General features: G+C 44.1%; 1 long non-coding RNA gene across 1 annotated transcript in view; it reads left to right on the top strand.

The window, feature by feature from the left end:
• Positions 1-16,683, top strand: part of LOC132536120 (uncharacterized) — a 28,052-nt gene extending 11,369 nt beyond the window's left edge. The window contains exons 2-3 of the long non-coding RNA XR_009547792.1: positions 15,312-15,444; positions 16,570-16,683. This is a non-coding gene — a long non-coding RNA (uncharacterized LOC132536120). The remainder of the gene's footprint in view (positions 1-15,311; positions 15,445-16,569) is intronic.
• Positions 16,684-22,464: the final 5,781 nt, after the last annotated feature.

Raw genomic sequence — 22,464 nt, 5'->3', positions numbered from 1 at the left:
TTTTCACATAACAATACAACCCCCACTAGGTCCTCTGTCATCCTTTTCCAGGATGTGTACTCCCCCCACTCCTCCACCCCAGAGTCTTTGACTTTGGTGCATTATACCAACTCCTTGGAGGGAGGTACATACTTTGTATTGGAGATGAGCAGCACGTTGGAATATAGGATCAGCTGCCTTTTCTGCCACTTCCAACCCTTCTGGAATTTGCCAGTGCCCATGAACTGGATATGGCCATAAGGCAACACTAGGATGTTCTCTTCCAAACTGCCCTCCTCCATAGAAGAGCTGCAACACAGCAGACCCACAGAGCAGTTTGTCTCTGGCAGGCAGGACACGGGCTCATTCTGATGTCAGCCCTCACAGAGCATTACAGAGGAGTCTCAGTCCCCCAGAAGGGCTCAGTAGCCAAATTCAGGAGTCTTGAGCTAGACAGAGCTCCAGTGATAGTTGAGGTCACTCAGAGCTGGTGGTAATGGAGGGCTGCTTCAAGGAGAGGGCACAGGGCCTGTCACTTCAGTGTCAGGGGACAAGAAAGTAGCAGAGTCTCAGGACCTGGTAGAAAGGAGACACTAAAGGGAGTGAGGGGGAATGAGGGTATTGGGGCCCTGGTGCTTGGTGCTGGGAGAGGACCTGAGTGGGGGTGAGAGTATTCTGCAGACACCCTGTGTCAACAAATCACACTGTAGTAAATTAACACTGACCCCCAATATAAGGATAAAAATGTAAGGGGACACTAAGAGGTCAAAGGAGAGAGGATGAGAAATGTTTTAAAGAACCAACTCAGGGACACAGGGCCAAGGCCTGAAGGCAGCACAGTGTCTAAAGCGTTGTCAGAGCATAATCAACCACAGTATCATCTGCGGTTTTAGCCTTTGTGACTCTGCTTCTTTCCCTACCCATTCTTCTACCCCTTTCTTTCCTCTTTTCTCTTCTTTTTTATTCACTCTTCCTCTCTCATAAAAATAATTTTAAACAGATCTATGTGTGACCTATAGGGGTCAGATAGCATCGATCCAAGAGTGTGAAGAAGTCATTCCATTGTGGTCTCAGGTTAACATACACACTTAGATAACAGGATTCTGGAAAACTGACTCTAATCTTCTTTAAACCAGTCATCACTTTGGGGTGGAGGGGGGCAGGAATCCCATGATCAGCCGAGAATAAACCAAACATTCAAATGTTTCTCAACTCAAGAAGTACTAAGCTATTCCTTGGCTGTGCCCGGAGTAAGCCCACAAGACTCTGATGCTAAGGGGTCAAGCCTGCTCTCTGTCATCAGCAGAAGGGAATCTCATGAGCACAAGTAACTGTTGATGACTAGGGCTGAAGCTGAGATTCTGTCAGTGGGAATCACACAGAGCACCTCCTGGGACCACCCTCCTCCTCCTCTGCTGGTCACACAGGGCATGTGAACAGACTCTACCTTAAGCAGGGCAGCCAGCACAGACACGCTGAAAGCCTCGAAGACTTTCTGGTAGACGCAGACATCCTCTACTCTTCACTCCTTGACACGAAAGTGAGAGCTGGGCACAGCACTTTGTGCACTGTTCATCTCAGTCTCCAAGACTGAAGATTCCACTGTAGCCAGGGATCCTGGCCTGTGATGTCAGTGGTCAAAGGTCAGCATCATAACTGACAGCTGACAGAGTGCCCCTCTAAAGCCACTTACACCTACAGCTTTGAGTCTTTTAATCTTTTCCTTTTGAGATGACTATAGACTTCCAGGCTTTTATTGGAAATAATAGAGATGCTACAAGCCTAGCCCCTATTTCATGCAGTGGTCATCTAATTATATAATTCTAAACAGAGTAAATATCACTGTAGGATATTCACATGGATGCTGTCAGAGACACACTATTTCCAGGAGCATGTGTGTGTGTGTATGTGTGTGTGTGTGTGTGTGTGTGTGTGTGCGCACACACACAAAGGCAATGTTATCCTCATAAAACCATTTTTGAAAGAATGAATCCATTGGCAAATGAGTTGTAGACATTCTTTGATGTCCTTCAACTCTAGTGTAAAAGACCCACATTCAAGGAACCATTGGAAGACTTGATGTAGCCTAGAATAGATGCTTTAGCTTCTTGGTATGTTTTCTCTTTTATTAATTAATTTATTTATCTTAATGAGAAAGATAAGTGCAATGCTCAGCTCTTGCCTTTGGCAATGGGATTGAACCTCTGAAAGGACCCCAGATCCTCACACATGAAAGTCTTTCACTTTCTTTTTTTATTATTTTATTCATAGTTCACTAGACAGAGATAGAAAAAGTAGAGTGACGGAGATGGAGGGAGAGAGGAGAGACATCTGCAGCCCTGCTTCAACTGCTTGTGAAGCTCTTCCTCTTTAGGGTGGACCCGTGTCTGGAACACAGCATGTTGTAACTAGTGCTCTGAGCTAGGTGCATCCCAGCCTTCTATTACTTCTTGTCTTAAACAGCTCTGTAGGATGCACTCCATCTGATCACAGACAAGAAACATCCAGATTAACATCAGTGAGAGAATCACTGTTCAGAAAAAACAGGGTGTTGAGCACCAGACAGTGTGCTTGTGTCTGTGTCTGCTTGTGTGGAGAGAGAGGTGGGGAGAAGCCTGTTCTCACTGTCCTGCTGCATCATCTGAGTGCTTGACCAGGCTGAGTGGTTCCTCAGACTTTTCTTTCTTTCTTACCTTCCCTTAATATAAACTGTTTGAAGGAAAATATGACATTCTTACTAATGATGTGATGGTTGAACAATGCTTTTCCTCACTCAGTCCAGGGAAAGTGAGACCGATGTTTGTCTTTGCCATAAGGAACAATTAAAAGATTAAGGAAGCAATGGATCACAAGATTTCCCTCATGCTGCTGGCACACTGGTAAAGTACAGTCAGGTGGCCGTGATGTCATTCACTTCCCTTGTCTGTCAGAGACTCATTGGCACTTCACCTCTAAAAGGTTCAGGCAGATTGGCTTTAGCTGCAGTTTTGGAATTCAGCCTCTTGAAGGCACTCATCACACCTACACAGGGAAGCAAAATGAACAAAACTCACTCAGTTTTTTTCTTCAAGTACTTACTTAGAAAGGAGATTCTTCTAACAGATCCATTCACATAATTTAATTGTGAATGATCAACTTATAACAGTGCATAATGTTGAATAAGAATCAGAAATTCAACATACATGTAGATTGATATTAACTGTCTGATGAAGGCAGTCCACAATATTTTGTAAAATGATTTTTTCTATGGATTATGCTTTTCAGAACTTTGGAATTATCCCATTCCATACTTTAGATATGCATGTGGATCTAAATTTACACAACACTTTTTTGGTTTTTTTTTATATTTGTTTTCTCTTGTTTTGCCCTTGTTTTTTATTGTTGTTGTAGTTATTATTATTGTTGTTATTGATACTGTTGTTGTTAGGACAGAGAGAATGTATAGAGGAGAGGAAGACAAAGAGGGGAGAAGAAAGATAGACACCTGCAGACCTGTTTCACCGCCTGTGAAGTGTCTCCAGCAGTGAGGAGCTGGGGCTTGAACTGGGATCCTTAGCCAGTCTTTGCGCTTTGTGCCACATGAGCTGAACCCACTGTGCTCTCACCTGACTCCCTACACCACACTTTTTATGTGTCCAGCATTAACTACCACAATAATAGTTTGAGTTTCCTTAGGACATTTGGGGTCAATTCTCTTCCTTGTGTCCAGGGTTATAACCGCTGGGGCTTATTGCAGGCACAGGAATCCACTGCAGCTGGTTGCCATTTTTTTACCTTTTTTTTTTTTTTTTTACTAATTCACTATTTTTTTTTGGATAGGACAGAAAGAAATTCAGAAGAGAAAGGAAGGATATATATGTATATGTATATGTAGAGAGAGAGAGAGAGACCTACAGACATGCTTCTCCACTTGTGAAGCCTCCTTGCTGCAGGGATGAGCAGGACCTGGAAGGACCTTGACCATGTACTGTGTGTGCTTATCTGGGTGCACTACTGCCAGCCCCATAATGAAGTGATAAAATGCACATCTTTTTACCCTACAGCCTAGAGAAACACCAGTAAGTGCTCTCTTACATCTTAATATGTCATTCATATAGCCATTGAGTAATAACTTTGTCTCATACATTTGGGGCCAAGATTGGAACATGCATTTTTCTTTACATAGTTCTGTCTGCAAAGGAGATTCTGCAGATGAGAAAGAGGGAAAGGATCCAGCAGGAGGCAGCCTTTTCTGGCCTCAAGTTTCAAGATTGAGCCCCAGGGGCTGGTCAGCTCCTGACAGCCAACTCCAGAGAATCTCCACAGGGGTGCTGGGTGGTGGCTCACCCTGATGAGAGCACATGTTTTCATGCCCAGGAACCTATAACAAGTTAGGACAGTAAATATCCAGGAGTCTGGAGTTGGGCTGTAGCACAGCAGGTTAAGCACATGTGGCAGGAAGTACAAGAACTGGCATAAGAATCCTGGTTCAAGCCCCTGGCTCCCCATCGTGAAGTGACAGGGGAGTCACTTCACAATTGGTGAAGTAGGTCTGCAGGTGTCTGTCTTTGTCTTCCCCCTCTGTCTTCTTCTCTCTCCATTTCTTTCTGTCCTATCCAACAACAAGGACATCAACAACAACAACAATAGTAACTACAACAATACAAGAAGGGCAACAAAAGAGAATAAGTAAATATAAAAAAAAAGACAGTAAATGTCCAGGAGCACTGGCTTCCCTGTGGCTCTGGTTTTTACAGTTATGTGTGAGAAATAGTCAGATAGCTTGCTGGAAACAGTCTTTCAGGTACTGGCTTAGATAGCAATCCTAAACTCTTGGACATCTGATGTGATGTTCCCCCAAGTTTGAAGGTAGACAGTCTACAGGGCCTGATACCTGCTACACTGCTTCTCCTCTCATGAAACCTCCCCAGAGGTGGGGACCTGGGCCTTGAACCCAGGTCACTGTACATGGTAACCTGTGTGCTCAACTGGCTGCACCACCCACCATGCTCTGCTCCATATAATATTTAAATATCTTTGCTAGGGGCTGAGAGAGGTCGGATGCATACCTAGTAGGGTGCTCCTGGCCCAGATGAACCCTGGTACCACATAGGAGTACCATAGAACCAGGGGCTGGGCAGAGGTACACCCAGTAGAGTGTATATGTTACCATGTGCAAGGACCCTAGTTCAAGCCCTCAGCCCCTACCTGCAGGGGTTAAAGCTTTAGGAGTGGTGAAGCAGTGCTATAGGTGTGTTTCTGTCTCTCCCCTCTCTATTTCTCCTTCCTTCTTAATTTCTCTCTGTGCTATTAAATCAAATACATTTATTAAAAAATGAGAGTCACAGCACCAAGGGGGAGTGCCTGTCTCTCTGAGTGAAATTGGGGGGACTACTTAGTAGTTCATGCAGAAGACTTTAGTGCTTGAGGCACCAAAGATTCCAGATTCAGTCTCCAACAGCATAAGCCAGAGTTAAGCAGTGGTCAGCTAAAGAAGGAAAAGGAAGGGAAGGGAAATACAGAAAAGGAGAGGAAGGAGAAGGAGAGATATATGGAGTATAGTGGTGCTTTTGTATGACCATTATGCTATCTCCTCAGTCTTTTTTTTCAGTTTTTTTTTACCACTTATAGACCAAATTAGAAAAAACCACAAATCCACCCTCCAAATATAAACAATAATCGTACTCTGTCTCTCACAGTTTGTCTGTTCTTTCCTACTCCTATTTTTTTTGGAAAAAAAACTATTTTCTCTGTTGTTGTTATTGTTGTTGGATAGGACAGAGAGAAATGCATAGAGGAGGGGATGGAAGAGGGGGGGATAGAAAGATAGACAACTGTTAACCTGCTTCACTGCCTGTGAAGTGACCCCCCCTGCAGGTGGGGAGTTAGGGGCTTGGACCAGGATCCTTATGCTGGTACTTGTGCTTTGTGCCATGTGTGCTTAACCCACTGTGCTACCGCTGACTCCCCAGATGTCTTTTCTTAACATAATGGCGTTACGACTATAATCGATTTTACTTTTTTTTCTTCTTAATATTGTGTTCAGGATCTTTGCCAGTTAATAACATCTAAACTTGGAGGCTGGGGAGCTAACTTAAAGTTTACATAGAAAGCTTTCATGCTTCAGGTTCCAAGGCTTCAGGTTGAATCCCCAGCTCTCCAGCATAAGTCTGAGCTGAGCAGTGCTGTGCTTTCACTCTGATACACACACACACACACACACACACACACACACACACACACACACACTTATTTATTAAGTATTTATTTTTTTACCAGAGCCTTGCTCAGCTCTGCATCATGGTGAGGCAGGAACCCTAGAGCTTCCAGTATGAGTCTCTTTCCATCAGCATTATGTTATTTAACCCTGCCCATTCTCACACTTTTTGTATCATTCCATTTCTCTAGCTTTCATTACTAAACATAACAATAAAATAAAATGTGATAAAGTAGTAAATAAATAAGTAGGGCTTGGGCAGAAGTGACTGCCTAGTTATCATCTTTCTGTCTTTATACCTATCTCTCATTAGTAAAGCTATTTAAGAAAGTAATGGAAAATAAAAATATTTTTCAAAGAAGCCCTTCGACTGGAAGAGCATTGACATCTTTCTCTCTCCCCATAACTAAATATAATAATACAATAAAATACAACTATTTAAAATAAAAGAGAGTGGGGGTAGAGAGCATAGTGGTTATGCAAAAATACTTTCATGCCTGAAGTTCCAAGGTCCCATTTTCAATCCCTAAGACTACCATAGTCCAGAGCTGATCAGTGTTCTGGTTAAAAAGAAGAAGAAGAAGAAGAAGAGGAGGAGGAGGAGGAGGAGGAGGAGGAGGAGGAGGAGGAGGAAGGAGGAGGAGGATGGAGGAGGAGGAGGAAGGAGGAGGAGGAGGAAGGAGGAAGAGGAGGAGGAGAAGCAACATACCTTGTGTGACCCATATTTGAATGTGGTATAAAACTTTGTGAGTTCTTTAAATAAAATAAAATAAGAAGAACTTGTGCTTAGGAGTTCTGCTGAAGCCTGTCATACCTGTGGCTTTAAGAGCCCAGTTTCAGTTCCCCCGCACCCCTTGAGCTTGAGCTGACAGTGTTCTGGTGTTTCTCTGTATGTTTTTCTCCCTGGATCTGTGTCTGGAAAAGAAAGTGAAGAGAAATTTGGGAGAAATATGGGAGCCCTTTGGTTGGCTGTAAGGTGCATTCTGCTCTGTGACCACAAGGTGGCAACATAACATAGCAGGGCCCCTCCTGGGCTGGCCTTGCTCTCATTGCACTGCCCCTTGGTCTGGAATAGTTGTTACTTTGGGCAGGGTGTTTGCAGTCTGTTCCCAGGATCTGTTCCTGGGAGCTTCCTTCCCAGGAGCTAGAGAGAGGTAAAAGACGGTTCACTGGGCATGGCACCAGGTTTACGAGGCTGAGGCGCCAAGTTCCCTGTCCTGGTGAGGTGGCCACAGAGACAGAAGGGTCCTGGAGCTCTGCCTTTGCTCCCCCTGTGTTTGTGTCATGGGTGTATCCCCTTCCATTTCTTGCACTGCTCCAACCCCTTCCTGGAAAAATGATCTGAACACCTGTGCTGGGCTGCTGGGCTGTGAGGAACCTGCTGGAGTTCCCAGACTTCCCTGCACAAGGACCAGGGTTGGAGGCCTGGTGGTTCCCCACCTGCATGGGGAGGAGAGGTGAGGCAGGTCTGTGGGGGTCTCTTTCTCTCCACATCTCTATCTCTCCCCTTCCTCTCAATTTCTCAGTAGACTTTAAATTCAGAGAGAAAGAACAAATGGGATGTTGTTAGGTGGCAGGAGTGGGGTGAGCCATCAGCATCCCTGGGTTCCTAGTGTTGGAAATGATGTCCAATTAAAAATAGTTGTCAAGGCAAAAATAGGAATTGAAGCAAGGCATTTATTTATTCTTTTGCAAAAGGGCGTGCCACCCACAGTGGCCTACAGGCAGCAGCATGTCCCCCTCAGCCTTCTCCCATCTTTTATATCTGAAGCAGAACTGTCTCCCCACCCCTGGGCTGGGCTTCAGAGCTCACAATCTCTCCATTGTCTAAAGGAGGAAAGGAGGAAGGGAGTATGAGGGTCTCTGCTGGAGGATTGGGAGGCACTGCAGGGAACTGACCTAAAGAATACAAAACTACTGGCCACAGGTGGTCACAGATAACAATTTATAAAAAGAATGTTTGTACTAAACAGTTGTTCTATTCGTGTTCTTTTGAAGAGAAGACCTAACCATCTCTCACAGTCGATTGACTTTTTCTCTGCATGTTCTTTCTTTGATAGCCACAGGAAGGCTCCCTTAACCTCCATGAAAATAAAGAGGGAAAAAATGTAGATGGGAAAGAGCTGCAGTTCAAGTCACAGCAATTCTGCTGATCCTCAGATTCCTTAGAATAAAGCAGAAGTGTCTAAACTTCTAGTTCAAAAATGTATTAGAAGTACAAGACATAAAGTTTCTGAAATATGTTTCCCTAGTAGATAAATAACGACATAGTATTGCTTTAACGTTCCCTATTTCTACATGTCTCTATACATACAAATGCAGTTATTTCTCTACCTCTCTGCCCATTTGTGTACTACAAGAGAGAAATTGAGTAATGAACATCAAGGTAGGAAGCAAACTCTCACAATAATATACTAAAAAGTTACGTGTCACACTGTTTATTTGGAGTTATTCATGAATTTAATCATAAAAGAGGACTGGAAAAAAAAGCAATGGATGGGACTTGGGTGGTATAGTGTAGTGGGTTAAGTACAGGTGGCATGAAGCATGAGGACCTGCGTAAGGATCCTGCTTTGACCACCACCGCCTGCCAGGTTCCCCACCTGCAGGGGAGTCCCTTCACAAGCTTTGAAGCTGGTCTGCAGGTGTGTATCTTTCTCTGCCACTCTCTGTCTTCCACTCATCTCTCCATTTCTATCTTATCCAACAATGACAACATCAATAACAACAACAACTAGAACAAGGGCAATAAAAAGGGAAAATAAATAAAAAGGGAAAATATAAAATAAACATAAATAAATTTTAAAAATTGAAGAAAAAAAAGAAAAAAGCACTTGATACCAGGTCTCACTATTAGATATTTTCACTATTAGGCCAGATTTCACTATTAAACATCCATGATCAATGTTGGTAAGTTTGCTTGATAACCCAGTGGACCAGAAGTCATTCTGCTTGTGTTCCTACATTAATGACTGGAAACAACACTATTCATTGTTTCCAGTAAAAAAAAGATTCATTTAATTCTACAGAACTTTCAAGAATGATTAATACATATTCCCATAACTTCTTATTCAGTGATCTGTTATTGGCTATTTGCTTTCCTGTTTGGCTACTGTAAGCAGTGCAGCTGAGAACATGGGGCTCAGATACCTTTTTTTTTTAATGTGTTTGCCTCCAGGGTTATCTGTGGGGCTGGGTGCCTGCACTACAAATCCACTGCTCCTGGAGGACATTTTTCCAACTTTGATGCCATTGTTGCATTGCTGTTGTTGGAAAGGACAAAGAGAAATTGAGAGAGGAGGGGGAAGAGAGAGTGGAGAGAGAAAGACAGACACCAGCAGACCAGCTTCACCCCCAGTGAAGCGACCCCTCCCGGCATGTGTGGAGCAGGGGGCTTGGGGCTCAAGCCAGGATCCTTGTGCTGCCATGTGCAGTTAAGCTGCTGCAATACCACCTGGCCCCCAGGCTCAGATATCTTTGAGAACCAGTGCTTCCATGTATTTGGATAGAAGCCTAGGGATGGTATTGCTGGATCTTAAGGCACTGCCCTTTTTGTTTGTTTGAGGACTCTCCCTGCAGCTTTCCAAAGGGGCTGCACCAGTTTGCATTCCCAACAGCAGTGTCACTTCTCAGGGCTCCCTTTGCCCACACCTTCCCAGACCCCAGATCTTAAAGGTATGTTGATGTATGAGCTGGGAGTCTCACTGTGATCCCAATCTGCATTGCCAATGTCCCTGTAATGGGTTGGCCAGTCAGCAGAATTGTTGTGCAAATGACTTGAAAGCCTGGGGCTCTGAGATCCCAAATCCTGTTTCAGCACCAGAATCAGCCAGAGCTGAGCAGGGAGTGAGCAGCTGAGAAAAAAAAATCAAAGGCCCCTGTAACCTCTGAGTCATGACCTTGGTGTCTTCCTGGCCCTTGACTTGGGCCAGTGCTGGTTGGGGACCTGGGTCTCCCCTTCACAGGAGCTCTTGGGGGAGCTGCTGGGCTTTGACACAAGACCTGCCCCTGCTTGCAGCAGCCCCTCAGTCTTCCCTGTGATGGTGGCCAGGAGGACACAGTCCAGGTCACCTGAGTGAAGTGACACTGCTTGGCCTTTATTGGGGATCCAAACACTGACTCACAGCCCCTCCATCCCACACAATTGTTAAAGAGATAATGGGGGGGGCATCTGCCCCCATTCTGAAAGTGCCTCACGCCAATCTCAAAAATGAATTAAAAAGAGAGCATGATTATCCAAGTAAACTAAACTGTAGAGAAAACGAAACATGTTAGTGTACAAGAGAGGGAAAGGGAGAGGAATGAACTCACTCACTTTCTCCTTGATCACATGGTATTCCCCAGAAAGAGAGCAAGCCCCACAAGGTTCACCACTTTTAAAGCCAAAGGCCCCACCTACAGCTGTAACCACTCCCATTTCTGGGTTGTGCCTTCTCTCCCTCAACACCATGACTCATCCAGGAAAGACTCACCCCTGCTCTCTCTATGCCCTGAGCCTCTGCCTCCTGCTCCTGCTCCCACTCCTGCTCCTGCCTGATTTCATGGTTCCACATGGGTCTGCACTTCTGCTCTGAGAGGAGGCACCGGGACCCGGGTTGGAGACCACACCCCAAGTCCACCAGGAGTCACAGTGCACAGGGGGATCCCGTCCTGCTGGATGGTAAGAAGGGGTGCACTCAGTGATGTGGGTCTGAGACCTCAGCCACATGCCTATGACCTTGACGTCACTGCTTCCCACCTGGAGCGTCCAGAAGCTTCTTCAAAGGCGCTTCTGCTTACTGAGGGCAGGAGACCGGGTGTCTCCATAGGTTACAGAGACAGTGATTGGGATTGTGCCCTTATGTCAACTCTCCCATAAACCTGGAGGCCCCCATTAAGATGATGGCAAAAGGAAAACAGACAAACAGCAAAAGCTAGAAGGAAGGCAACAGTGAGGTGAACACTGAACCTTTGAAAGTTCACGGAAATGTTTAGTGTGAGACGGCCTTTACTCTGTGCTTCATTTTGTCCCTCCAGGACTGGGACTCCACACCTGCCCAACTCCACCATTCCTAGAGGCCGTTCTTTATCTTCTTCTTTTCCCATTTTTCATTCGATGGAGCACCCAGATGGATGGGGGAAACAGTGTCACACACTATAGAGCTCAGCTAAGATAATGTACAAGGACCCAGGTTTAAGCCTCCGGTCCTCACCCGGGGGGAAAGGAGGCTTCACAGAGCAGTTAAGCAGAGCAGCAGGTGTCTCTCCCTTTCTATAATATCTCTTTCCACTTTCAGTTTCTCTCTCTATTCAAAATAAAGAGAGAAGATGATCGCATGCAACACTGGTCACCTGCTCCTGAGTTATTACCCCTTCAAGAGGGAACCAGGGACTTGAACCCAGGTCCTCTACTATGGTATCATGTGCTCTCTACCAGATGAGCTAGCACCTGAGCCATGGCTTTTGCCCTGAGCCCTCTCATCACACATGCCAGGGGTAGTGATGTGTGGATGAAGACACACACATACGCACACACAGAGCCCAAACCTTTTGATTCCTACTGAGTTAGCTTCTGATGTTGGAGTCCTACAGGCCTTACCTATGAACATGACACAGCATAGCCAGGACTGAACATGTTAGGGAAATAACTGAACAGTCTGGGGCCTGGGATTCAGCATCCAAGATACACGCAGATGCACTTGCATTTTCCCAGCAGCTGTTAGAAGTTCTCTTCCGTCAGAATGAACTGCATATTAGAATTTAAACATACTTCTGAAGGAAGCTCAGAGTTACTATTATTGAGGTGAGGGAGCAGAGATTAGTGCAGAGCACAGCGTTCTTAGCACATCATTGTGCAGAGATGAAGCCTGGCTGCAGGTGGGCACCATCTGAGGAGTTTTTAGACCCCAGAGATTCTGTTCTGTCACAGGATGGACTTCCTCTGGGGGGCCGAGCTCAGTGCTGAATAGCTCCAGGTGAAACTCCCTGTGCTGCACATTTATTTGGAGGGACAGACTCGGGGCTTCAGGGACATTGACATCAACTTAGAGAAGTAGGGTCAGTTAGTCCTGTGAGTGCCCACACACATCTGGTTTGGTAAGAGCATGCTCAGTGAATATGAAGATAAGATTAAGACAGAGCATTGCCTGTGGTGGTGGCCAGGCTGGTGAGGAAGCCGAGATGTGGAGATCGGCACCACAGTAACTGTGTGGATTGTTGTTCTGGGGACCCTTCTGAGCAGCTCATGTTCTTTGGAAGCACATGTCAGGCTGTTCTGTAACTTAGAGTCTTTCCATTTTTCCTTTAAAAACAGAACCTGATGTGACTGACTTGAACCATGTCTAAATGAAGGAGTGGGGCTTGTCTCACTGACACTGTGGACATAAACATGTTCATGTCTGGGTCCAGGACGTAACACCAATTTTAGCTAAAAATATCAGTGAGAAGTGTAATTTTCCCCCTCAATTTTATATCGTTCCTGCAGTTATTCACAGTGGCATTTTAGATGAATTCAAAGTGTGTTTACATTTTGGTGACTGGAGATAGCTCATCTCTTAAGAGTGCATGCCTCCCATGTTTGAATCCCTGCATTTGAGCATCAGCACCATACATGGCCTCAGTCTCGTCATGGGTGGTGACAGGTGCTGTGATGATTCTGTCTCTCTTTCTCCAACTGCTCTCTCTAAAAAATTATTTTAAATATTATACAGTTGGGCATTAGGGCCATTCAGTGGCACTGTGCAGATGGCAGGGCCAGGATTATTCCCTGCAGTGATTAAAATAAATCAAGAGCCAGGGAGAGAGCATAATGGCTATGCAAATGACATTTATGTCAGAAGCTTCAGGGTCCCAGGTTCAAACCCTGCTACCACCATAAGCCAGATCTGAGCAGAGCTCTGAAAAAAAAAAGAAATTAAATTCAAATAAGTCTCCTTTCAAATGAGCTCTTCCAAGGAGCCTTCCTTGTTTGTCCTCTCCACAGTGTCAGTCAGGTTTCATCTTTCACCTTTACTCCCTCACTTCCCTCTTTGTTTTTTTCTGGGTAATATTTCCAGGAGTCTAGAATCACATTGTGATTGGTAGTCTCTTCTGTTGAATTTCTGTCTTCCCCATTCAAAAGTTGGTTGCATGAGAATTGGGCCTTTTTTCTTTTCTTTTCTTTTCTTTTCTTTTCTTTTTTTTTTTTTTTTTTTTTTTTTAGTTCTTACTATAGGACACTATTTCATTTCCTCAGGAAAATAACTTAAATATGTAGGCCAATCTGAAGATGCAGATAAGAATTCATTAGTAGCCACTTGTGGTGGACGGTCATTAGCACCTAGGGGTCAAGGACCTGGACAGTGTTGGAAACTTCCCCTGGAAGCTGCATGGACATGTCTGAAACATATAGTCTTGCAAACCAAGGTCTCATCCAAAACTGTGAATGATGCCTGGCAGAGGCATAATGTTGAGGTGGTTGTGTGTCTAGTGTAAATAAAAGATAGGCGTCCATCAAGCTTCCTGAACAACTAGAAAAACCACACCCCACATTTCTCCAGTTTAGGACCTATATAGCCCCCATTTGGAAGCAACCCAAATGCCCTTTGACAGATGACTGGATAAAAAAGTTATGGGACAGGGGTCGGGCGGTGGCGCAGTGGGTTAAGCGCATGTGGCACAAAGCGCAGGAACCGGCGCAAGGATCCCAGTTCGAGCCCCCGGCTCCCCACCTGCAGGGGAGTCGCTTCACAGGCGGTGAAGCAGGTCTGCAGGTGTCTATCTTTCTCTCCCCTTCTCTGTCTTCCCCTCCTCTCTCCATTTCTCTCTGTCCTATCCAACAACGAATTGCGTCAACAAGGGCAATAATAATAACCACAACGAAGCTACAACAAGGGCAACAAAAGGGGGAAAAAATGGCCTCCAGGAGCGGTGGATTCATGGTGCAGGCACCGAGCCCAGCAATAACCCTGAGGAGGGGAAAAAAAAGTTATGGGACATATACTCAATGAAGTATCCCCTAGGAAAGTAAAGATGATGTTGTATCCTTTGGGATAAATAGGATTATGCTTGGTGGATAAGTAAAGAGGTAAGTGACAGCTACAGAATGGTTTTTGGCACTGGGTAGAAACAACTCAGCAACATAAATCTCAGGTCTGGTCTGTGGCACTGTATACGCTTGTGTCATGTGTCATTCTATCTCTTGTCTCTCTCATCAATCAACAAATGGAGCTTTGAAGTAGGCTACTTGGTGATCTATTCCTCTCATCCTAAATAAATACTTGAAAGAAACTCTAAATAAATTTATTTATTTCATTCTTTTAGAAAAAGCTATTGAAATCTTTTTTTCAATCATGTGTTCTTTTCTGTGAAGGCCTGAAATAATTTAGAAGGCCCAAATTAAAAAGTTCATCATTTCTACTAATGTATGAGGTTTAGTAATGTAGTATATACATTAAGTGTAACAAAGTATAAATATCAGAAATTCAGCAACAGGAAAGGAACGCTCAGCATTCTCTGAATGGCATTTGTAAACCCAGAAGTGAAGAGTGCAGCCACACTGGAGCCTCAGCTCTGAGGGCAGGACCTTCCTGCCTGTGGTGTGGTGTTTCCAGGGTCAGTCAGCACACACAATGCTCAGGCCCCTCTCCCCACCCTTGCTGAGCTGCCAGATGAGGACAGAGCTGCAGAAGCTCATGGGTTGGGCTAAGAGCAGAGGGGAGAATGACAGAGTGCTTCTCTCTGTCTCTCCGAGTTTGAAAGGAGCTTCAGGATCAAGCACTCAGTGCCTCTGCTTAGCCTGTGGGTGTCTGCCTACTTGCAAAGATCCAGGAGAGCCACCAGCAGAGACAAGAAGTCACTGGTTCTAGGCTGGCCCAGGAACAGCTTCGTGGTTACTTTCTCCTAAGACCTCCATCTTGGTTTTCCATGTGGTCGTGACTTTTACATTTAAAACCTTTTCATCTACTTGTCTGTAAAGCCAATGGCTCAAGCATGAAGCTTTAGTCTTTGTTATTCTCTCTCGTTCTCTTCTGAACATTAAAAGGGAAAAACAAAAGAAAAAACTCGTCATCTGGCACAGTGTAATCATGCACAGGAGGCCCACAGATAAAAAAAGGAAATATGGACATCAGTATTTTGTGGAGTTGAACTTATTTCTTCCCAATTTCTTGCACTGCAGGTCAGTTCAGCAAAAACAAGAGTGGCATTCCTGTCTGGAGAGGGTGGAGAGGAAGAGAGTCAGACACCTATAGCACCGCATCATAGCCCATGAAGCTTCTCCAGAGCAGGTGGAAGCAGGGAACGGAACCCAGGTCCTTGCTCTTGATAACATTTGTACTCTAATGGGTATACCACCTGCATGCTGTGCAGTTGGTTTACTAGGGAAACTACAGATATTTATGTTTATGGGAAACTGTAAAGGCATAGGAAGCAAAAGGAATTCTTAGTGGCTCTACAGCCTAAATATAGAAATAATGTTGCTTATTAAATTCCATAATGTTGATCAGGCTCTTCCTGATGTCAGTCATCATACTCCTTGTAAGGAAGTGAGTTTGAGGGCCAGGTGGCCATGTCCTGAAAAAGCACACACATTACAGTGCACAAGCACACAGGTTCAAGCCCCTGTTGAAGCTTCTGGAGTAGTGAAGCAGGCCTGCAAATGTCTCTGGCTCTCTCCTTCTCTGTATCCCCTCCTCTCTCAATTTATCTCTGTCTCTATCCAATGATACATATTTTTTTTAAAAAGGGAGTGATGTTTACTAACTGGAAATTCCTACAAGAATCAAAGAAATTTTCTAAAAGCAGGGGAGAGGCCCAAAGCCCTGTGTTCAAGGGAGATAGCATATGGCTCAGGGTGAGAGTTTCTACACGTAGTTTAGGGAGATATGAATGTGAACCCATCAGATGACTACAGTCTTGCAAAACATCATTCCTGGGGGCCAAGAGGTAGCACAGCAGGTTAAGCGCACATGGTAAGAAGTGCAAGGACCAGGTTAAGGATCCAGGTTCTAGTTGCAGGCTCCCCACCTGCAGGGGCCACGCTTCACAGGCAGTGAAGCAGGTCTGCAGGTGTCTTTCTTTCTCTCCCCCTCTGTCTTCCCCTCCTCTCTTGATTTCTCTATGTCCTATCCAACAACAGCAACTATAACAACTACAACAATGGGAAAAATGGCCTCTAGGAACAATGGATTCATAGTGCAGGCACCAAGCCCCAGCAACAGCACTTGGGGGAAAAAATAAAAAGTTCCTCAGCATAAACAAATAACAGTTTCCCTCAGTTAATTGTCATCCTTACAAATGGTGTTTTCACAGGTCCCTGTCCCTTATGATTTACTGAGGTAACCTAGAAAAAAATGGTAAATGTAAAAGGATCATTCAGAATCCCCTCAGGTACTGTATCTGGACTCACCATTTCATGGTCTTTTCCCACCCTCAAGGAGCCCTTCCATCTGGAGCAGATGACTTCAGAGATCCCAGGGCAGCAGGTCTGCAAGGCCAGGCAGTAGAGAAGGAGCCAGCAGGGGAGAGGTGAGCCCCAGCCTTCCCAAAGTGCCTCCTCTGGGATGTCTCCCTTTCTGAAGCAGAATCATGACACAGGACCATTCGCATGTGGGGGGTGCGGGGATTCAGGGAAGGTTACAGGCAGGGACCCAATTCTCATCCCAAGTCATTTCTAGAAAGGTATTTTATTTTGGGAATTGCTCTAGGTCAGTGTGACCAACCCTTTTTCTGCCAGGGGTGACATGGATATTTAAGAGATAATTACAGGCCCTACAATTATCAGCTTGAACATGAGCATTGGATGCTATGTGCTGATTTTGATTCCCAGATGAAATGACTCCCTGGGTCTCATGTTGTCCACAGGCTAGAGGTGGCTTTTATTCCAGATGCCCAGATCCTGTCCTCCATGAGCTTCTCTGTAGGTGCATTGTTCTGTCATTAGAGCAGGACCTTTAGGGCCTGGGAAGAGGCCTTCCCCACCCCAGTGTGTGTCCAGTATCCTGGCCACCCTGGGAGCAGATGCACTGCCAGGCCTGTCAATCCATACTTGTAGTGGGGAACTCCCATGCACAGAGAGTATTGGGGGGGTGAAATGGACTGAGCACAGCCTGGGCTGAAGTGGCCTTGACTCAGCTAGAATGTGGCTCTGACCTCACTCTACTGACTTACTTCTCACATATTGACTGGATGTTGATTGTCAGGACTATTTGTTTTTAATTCAACAGCTTCATATTCCCCCATGATTCCATGTTATGCTTCTAATATTCCTACTACAGAAAAAAAAAAAGATTTGATAAGCTTTTGCATCAGTGGAAGGGCAAAAGGCTCTCTTAGATAAAGCACTACCTTGCTTTTGTATGACAAAGCCTCAAGCCTAGACCCTCCATGTTGAAAAAAGCTTTGGCACCATCACTCTCTCTGTCTGTCTATTTGTCTGTCTCTTCGCCCCTCTGTTTTTCTGTCTCTATCTTGAGAAAAAAGATCTTACACCAAGAATGAAAATCGTATAACATACCTTTTATTAAGATGACTCTTACTTTATTAACATATAGTTCAGCTTTTTGTTCTTGTTGTTGTTGTCAATAATATTCTTACTTCACTGAAACCTGAGGAAACTGTACTTGAATCTTGCCTTAAGAGATGATGAAGGATGAAGTTGCATTAAATTAACTTGTTTAATCATCTCCATTTGCCCTGCCCCCGCAAAAATAAAATAGACCATCTATTGTCATCAGTCACAGAAAATCAGAGTCTACACCAGGGCATGTCTATCTGTAATTAACAATACAGCTGAGCCTGACAGTCCTTCTTGGGATGAGACTCCTTTTCTGACTGTCTGTGTTCTGGAGTCACTATTGTAAGATTGCACAAAGGCTCTGTTCCATCAAGGAATAGAGCGTTCTTGCCGAAAGCCTTTGTAAGGGACTATATTTGGGTTCCATTTTAGAAGTCTTGGGTGTCAGGTAGGAAAACCAGGATGCGTGTATCAACTCATCTATAAACAAATATTCCCATGATGATGTAGGAGAATCCCCGGATGTATTAAATAGGAGTTTGCTGTCCCCTCCTGTCTGTCCTACTGAGCCTCAGTAGGAAGTGGACCTGCCCCAGGCCCCATATTTAGCTGTCCTCCATTCTCTCCAAGCCTCTACTGAGCAGACAGGAACCTCCTCCTCTGCTCCTCCCAGAGCTCAGTGTCTTGTTCACAGGTGTCCTTGCTGATGGGCGAGTCCCCTGGTTGGGATTCCATGGCATTACCAGGAACTCCCAGGCCCTGGGAACCCTGTTGGATGAGCAGAACTTCTCCCCTTGTATCAGCAAGAAGCCACCTGGCAGCAATCCCTGTTCATGCAGATGCGCGTGGCCCTGGTGATACTGCGGTGCCCGTCCATGCTGGCCCTGGGTGCAGCTCAGTGTCCCCCATCCGTGCGGGTCTGTAGTAGCCTGGGTGCCGCAGTGCACCACAGTACAGCGGGATGGCCCTGCATCGCCCCAGTTACATCTTCATTGCAGTGACTGGCCTCATAATATGTGTCAGTATCCCCTAGAGATGCCCGCTAGCCATATGCTGCTGGGCATTTCAGTGTATCTTTTCCCATTTGTTTTTATTATTTTTTTTATATTTTCCCTTTGATTGCCCTTTTTTATTGTTGTTGTAGTTATTAGTATTGATGTCGTCATTGTTACACAGGACAGAGAGAAACAGAGGAGGGGAACAGACGGGGAAAGACACCTGGAGATCTGCTTCACCACCTGTGAAGCGACTCCCCTACAGGCAGGGAGCTGGGGGCTCGAACTGGGATCCTTCAGTAGGTCCTTGCATTTTGCGCCACATTGGTATAGATTGTGCTGCATCCTGCATGAATAAAGAGATACTGCATACAGCTCAACCATGAGTCCCTTGTCATCTGTTACAAATCCACTGCTCCTGGAAGCTGTTTTTCACATTTCATTGCCCTTGTTGTTGTTGTTGTTATTGTTATAGCTGTTGTTGTTAGATAAGACAAGAGAATCTTAAAGAGGACAGGAAGCGGAAAGGGGGAGAGAAAGACACCTGCAGACCTGCTTCACTGTTTGTGAAGTGACCTTCCACATACACAGGTTGTTGTTTTCGACGGGCTGGCTTCACGGGCGGGTAACAGATGACAAGGGACTCATGGTTGAGCTGTATGCAGTATCTCTTTATTCATGCAGGATGCAGCGGAATCTATACCAAGCTAAGCTAAACTAACACAACTACCAACTCACAACTCACTAAAACGAACAATGTTGTCTTTATATACTTTCCAAGTAGGGTGTAAACAAGATGTGACATACAGAGGCGGCAGAAAGGAGGAAAATGATAGTTATAACTAAATATCTTTTTCAACATTTGTATTAGGGATTTAGTAATGCTTTATAAGATTATAAGATGCACAGCCATGATGTGACACCAAACCTATTGCCAAAGTTCTGTACTGCTGTCCACAAGAGGAACAACCATAGTTTTCACAAAATCTTAGAAGTTAGCTTGGCTGCTGCTGTTTCTTTCACTTTTTTCCAAGTTCATTTGTTTCAGTTTTCTATATTCCTTGTCCAAAAGGACATGGTGCTATCTCTTTTTTTAAATTAGAAAATATTTTTCTATTAACTATATACCTGAAATTATTATTATTATTTATTATCACCATGTTTATCAGTGGTGTGGTAGAATGAGTAATGGTCATTATTTTTCTGTTTTATGGGTTAGAACAGAGAGAAATTAAGAGGTGATTGGGAAGAAAAAAAGGAAGGGGACAGGTATAGTGGGTTAAGAGCCCATGGTAGGAAGTTCATGGACCAGTTTAGGAATCTACGTTGGTGCCACCCACTCCCAACCTACAGAAGGGTCACTTTACATGGGGATGAAGCAGGTCTGCATGTGTCTTGTTTCTTTCCCCCTCTCTGTCTTCTCCTCTCAATTTCTCTTTGTCCTGTCCAAAAACAATGACAGAAATAACAATAATATTAACTACAACAAAGATAAACAACAAGGGCAACAAAAGGAAAAAATAGCCTCCAGGAACAGTGGATTTGTAGTACAGGCACTGAGCCCCAGCAATTATCTTGGGGGGGTAATTAAATAAAAAGAGAAAAAAGAGAGAGATGGACTTTTAAACGTACTTCACCACTCATTAAACATTCTTCTTGCTGGTGGGGAGCAGGGGCTAAAACCCAGGTCCCTGTGTATGGTAAGAGCAGTGTCAGCTGTGTGCATCACCAGCCATACCCCATTCTAACATAGTTATCTAGTTGTCTGTTTTAGGTTGGTTCCATATTTTGACTTACCAACTATATAGCTATATAAGCATAGCTGTGTGTCTTGAGATTAGCATAAATTTAATATTAGAAATTAAAGTGCATATATATGTTTTTAACAGACTATTTACTTATTATTGGACAGGGCAGAGAGAAATCTAGAGGGGTGGGGGAGATGGAGAAGGCGAGAGACAGAGAGGCACCTGCAGCCCCGCTTCACTGCTCTTTAAGCTTTCCCCACCTCAGGCAGAGACCAGAGGCTTGCATCTGGGTCATTGTGCACTGTAACATATGCACTCAACCAGGTGTGCCACTGCCTGCACCCTAAAAATATAAATATGTAATTTATATTTTTAATGAGAGAGAAAGAAAAAGAAAAAAACAGAGTACTGCTCAGCTCCAGGTTATGGTGGAGCTGATAATTGAACCAGGGACTTCAGAGCCTCAGGCATGAAAGCCTGTGACATGCAGAACCATTATGCTGGCTCCCCAGCAGGGACAGTGAAAGATAAGGAAGTCAGATGAGTGACATGCCTGGAGACAATCTGAGTATTCAAGACTATGGGAAGTTCTTAAAAATTGAGAAAAGTGGGCAGTTTGTGTATCACCCAGTAGAGCACTTAAGTTGCCATGTTGGTAACTTTGGTTCCAACCCCAGTCTCCACCCACGAGGCGGGGAGGGGGGAAAGTTTTAGAAATAGTAGAACAGTTCTGCACCTCGGTTCTTCATCTTTGTCTCTACATACATTCAAAATGAATAAATAAAGTAAAGACAGCTGATTATGATGTTAGAGTCCTGTAGCTAATAAAAAATGACATAAATGATATATAAATTATATATGAATAAAATAAATAAAATTAAATGAAGACAGCTGATAATGATGATAGAGTCCTATAGCTAATGAGCAGAAGCCATAGCATTAACAACAACAATGAAACATCAAGAAGAAAATGACACATTGGCCTCTAGAGGATTTCAAATATTATGAATAGGGTACAGAAAAAGTACAGTTAGTCAATAAATACATAAAAATATTACACTTGTTCATTTACTATCTAGGAGGTGCAAAAGAAACTCTAATGTTGATTGTATTTATAAGTAGCATAAAAATGTGCGTCACTATTGAAAAATATTAAAAAAAAAAACTCCCATGCTCAGTGATTTGGGACTGAAATAATTGTTTCCATCTTTTTTAAAAGAAGATTTTTTAAGGTGCATTTAAAAATTTTTTATTTATTTTCCCTTTTGTTGCCTTTGTTGTGTTTACTTTTGTAGTTATTATTGTTGTTGTCCTTGTTAGATAGGTTAGAGAGAAATGGACAGAGAAGGGGAAGACAGAGAGGGGGACAGAAAGACACCTGCAGACTTGCTTCACCGCCTGTGAAGTGATTCCCCTGCAGGTGGGGAGCTGGGGTCTAGAACCCAGATCATTACGCCACTCCTTGCATTTCAGCCACATGCCCTTAACCCACTGCTCTACTACCCATCTCCCTGTTTCTATCTTTTTATTGCCTTTCTGAGCTTTTTAACTTTTTATTTATTTATTCTTTTGTGCCCATGTTCAGTTGTAGTTGGTATTCTTGTTGATGTTGGATAGGACAGAGAGAAATGGAGAGAAGAGGGGAAGACAGAGATGAGGAGGGAAAGATAGACATCTGCAGACCTGCTTCACCACTTGTGAATAGACTCCACTGCACGTGGGGAGCTGGGATCCTTACACTCGTCCTTCTGCTTTGTGCCACCTGTGCTTTACCCACTGTGCTACCGCCCGACTCCCGACCTTAAACTTGTATAATTTTCAGGTGTGGTAGTAGTGTACACAGGTTTTCATTTTTTAACTATGATAAAAGCATATTCTGACATTTTAGAAATTTTGTACTTTTTATTTTGGAAAATGTGCACTTGCTTGTTTAAAAATGTCACTTCTCTTTGAAAGACCATTCATTGAATGTTATATTTTCTGAAGTTCTTAGTAGACAGTGTAGCACTAAATCATCCTAAAAAGAGAAAGGGCAGTCAGGTTGAACAGTGACCTTCATTTCCCCAGGAGGCC

This window comes from Erinaceus europaeus (assembly GCF_950295315.1).
Source record: "Erinaceus europaeus chromosome 6 unlocalized genomic scaffold, mEriEur2.1 SUPER_6_unloc_12, whole genome shotgun sequence".
Lineage (NCBI taxonomy): Eukaryota > Metazoa > Chordata > Mammalia > Eulipotyphla > Erinaceidae > Erinaceus > Erinaceus europaeus.
This window is presented reverse-complemented; position numbering and strand designations above follow the sequence as displayed.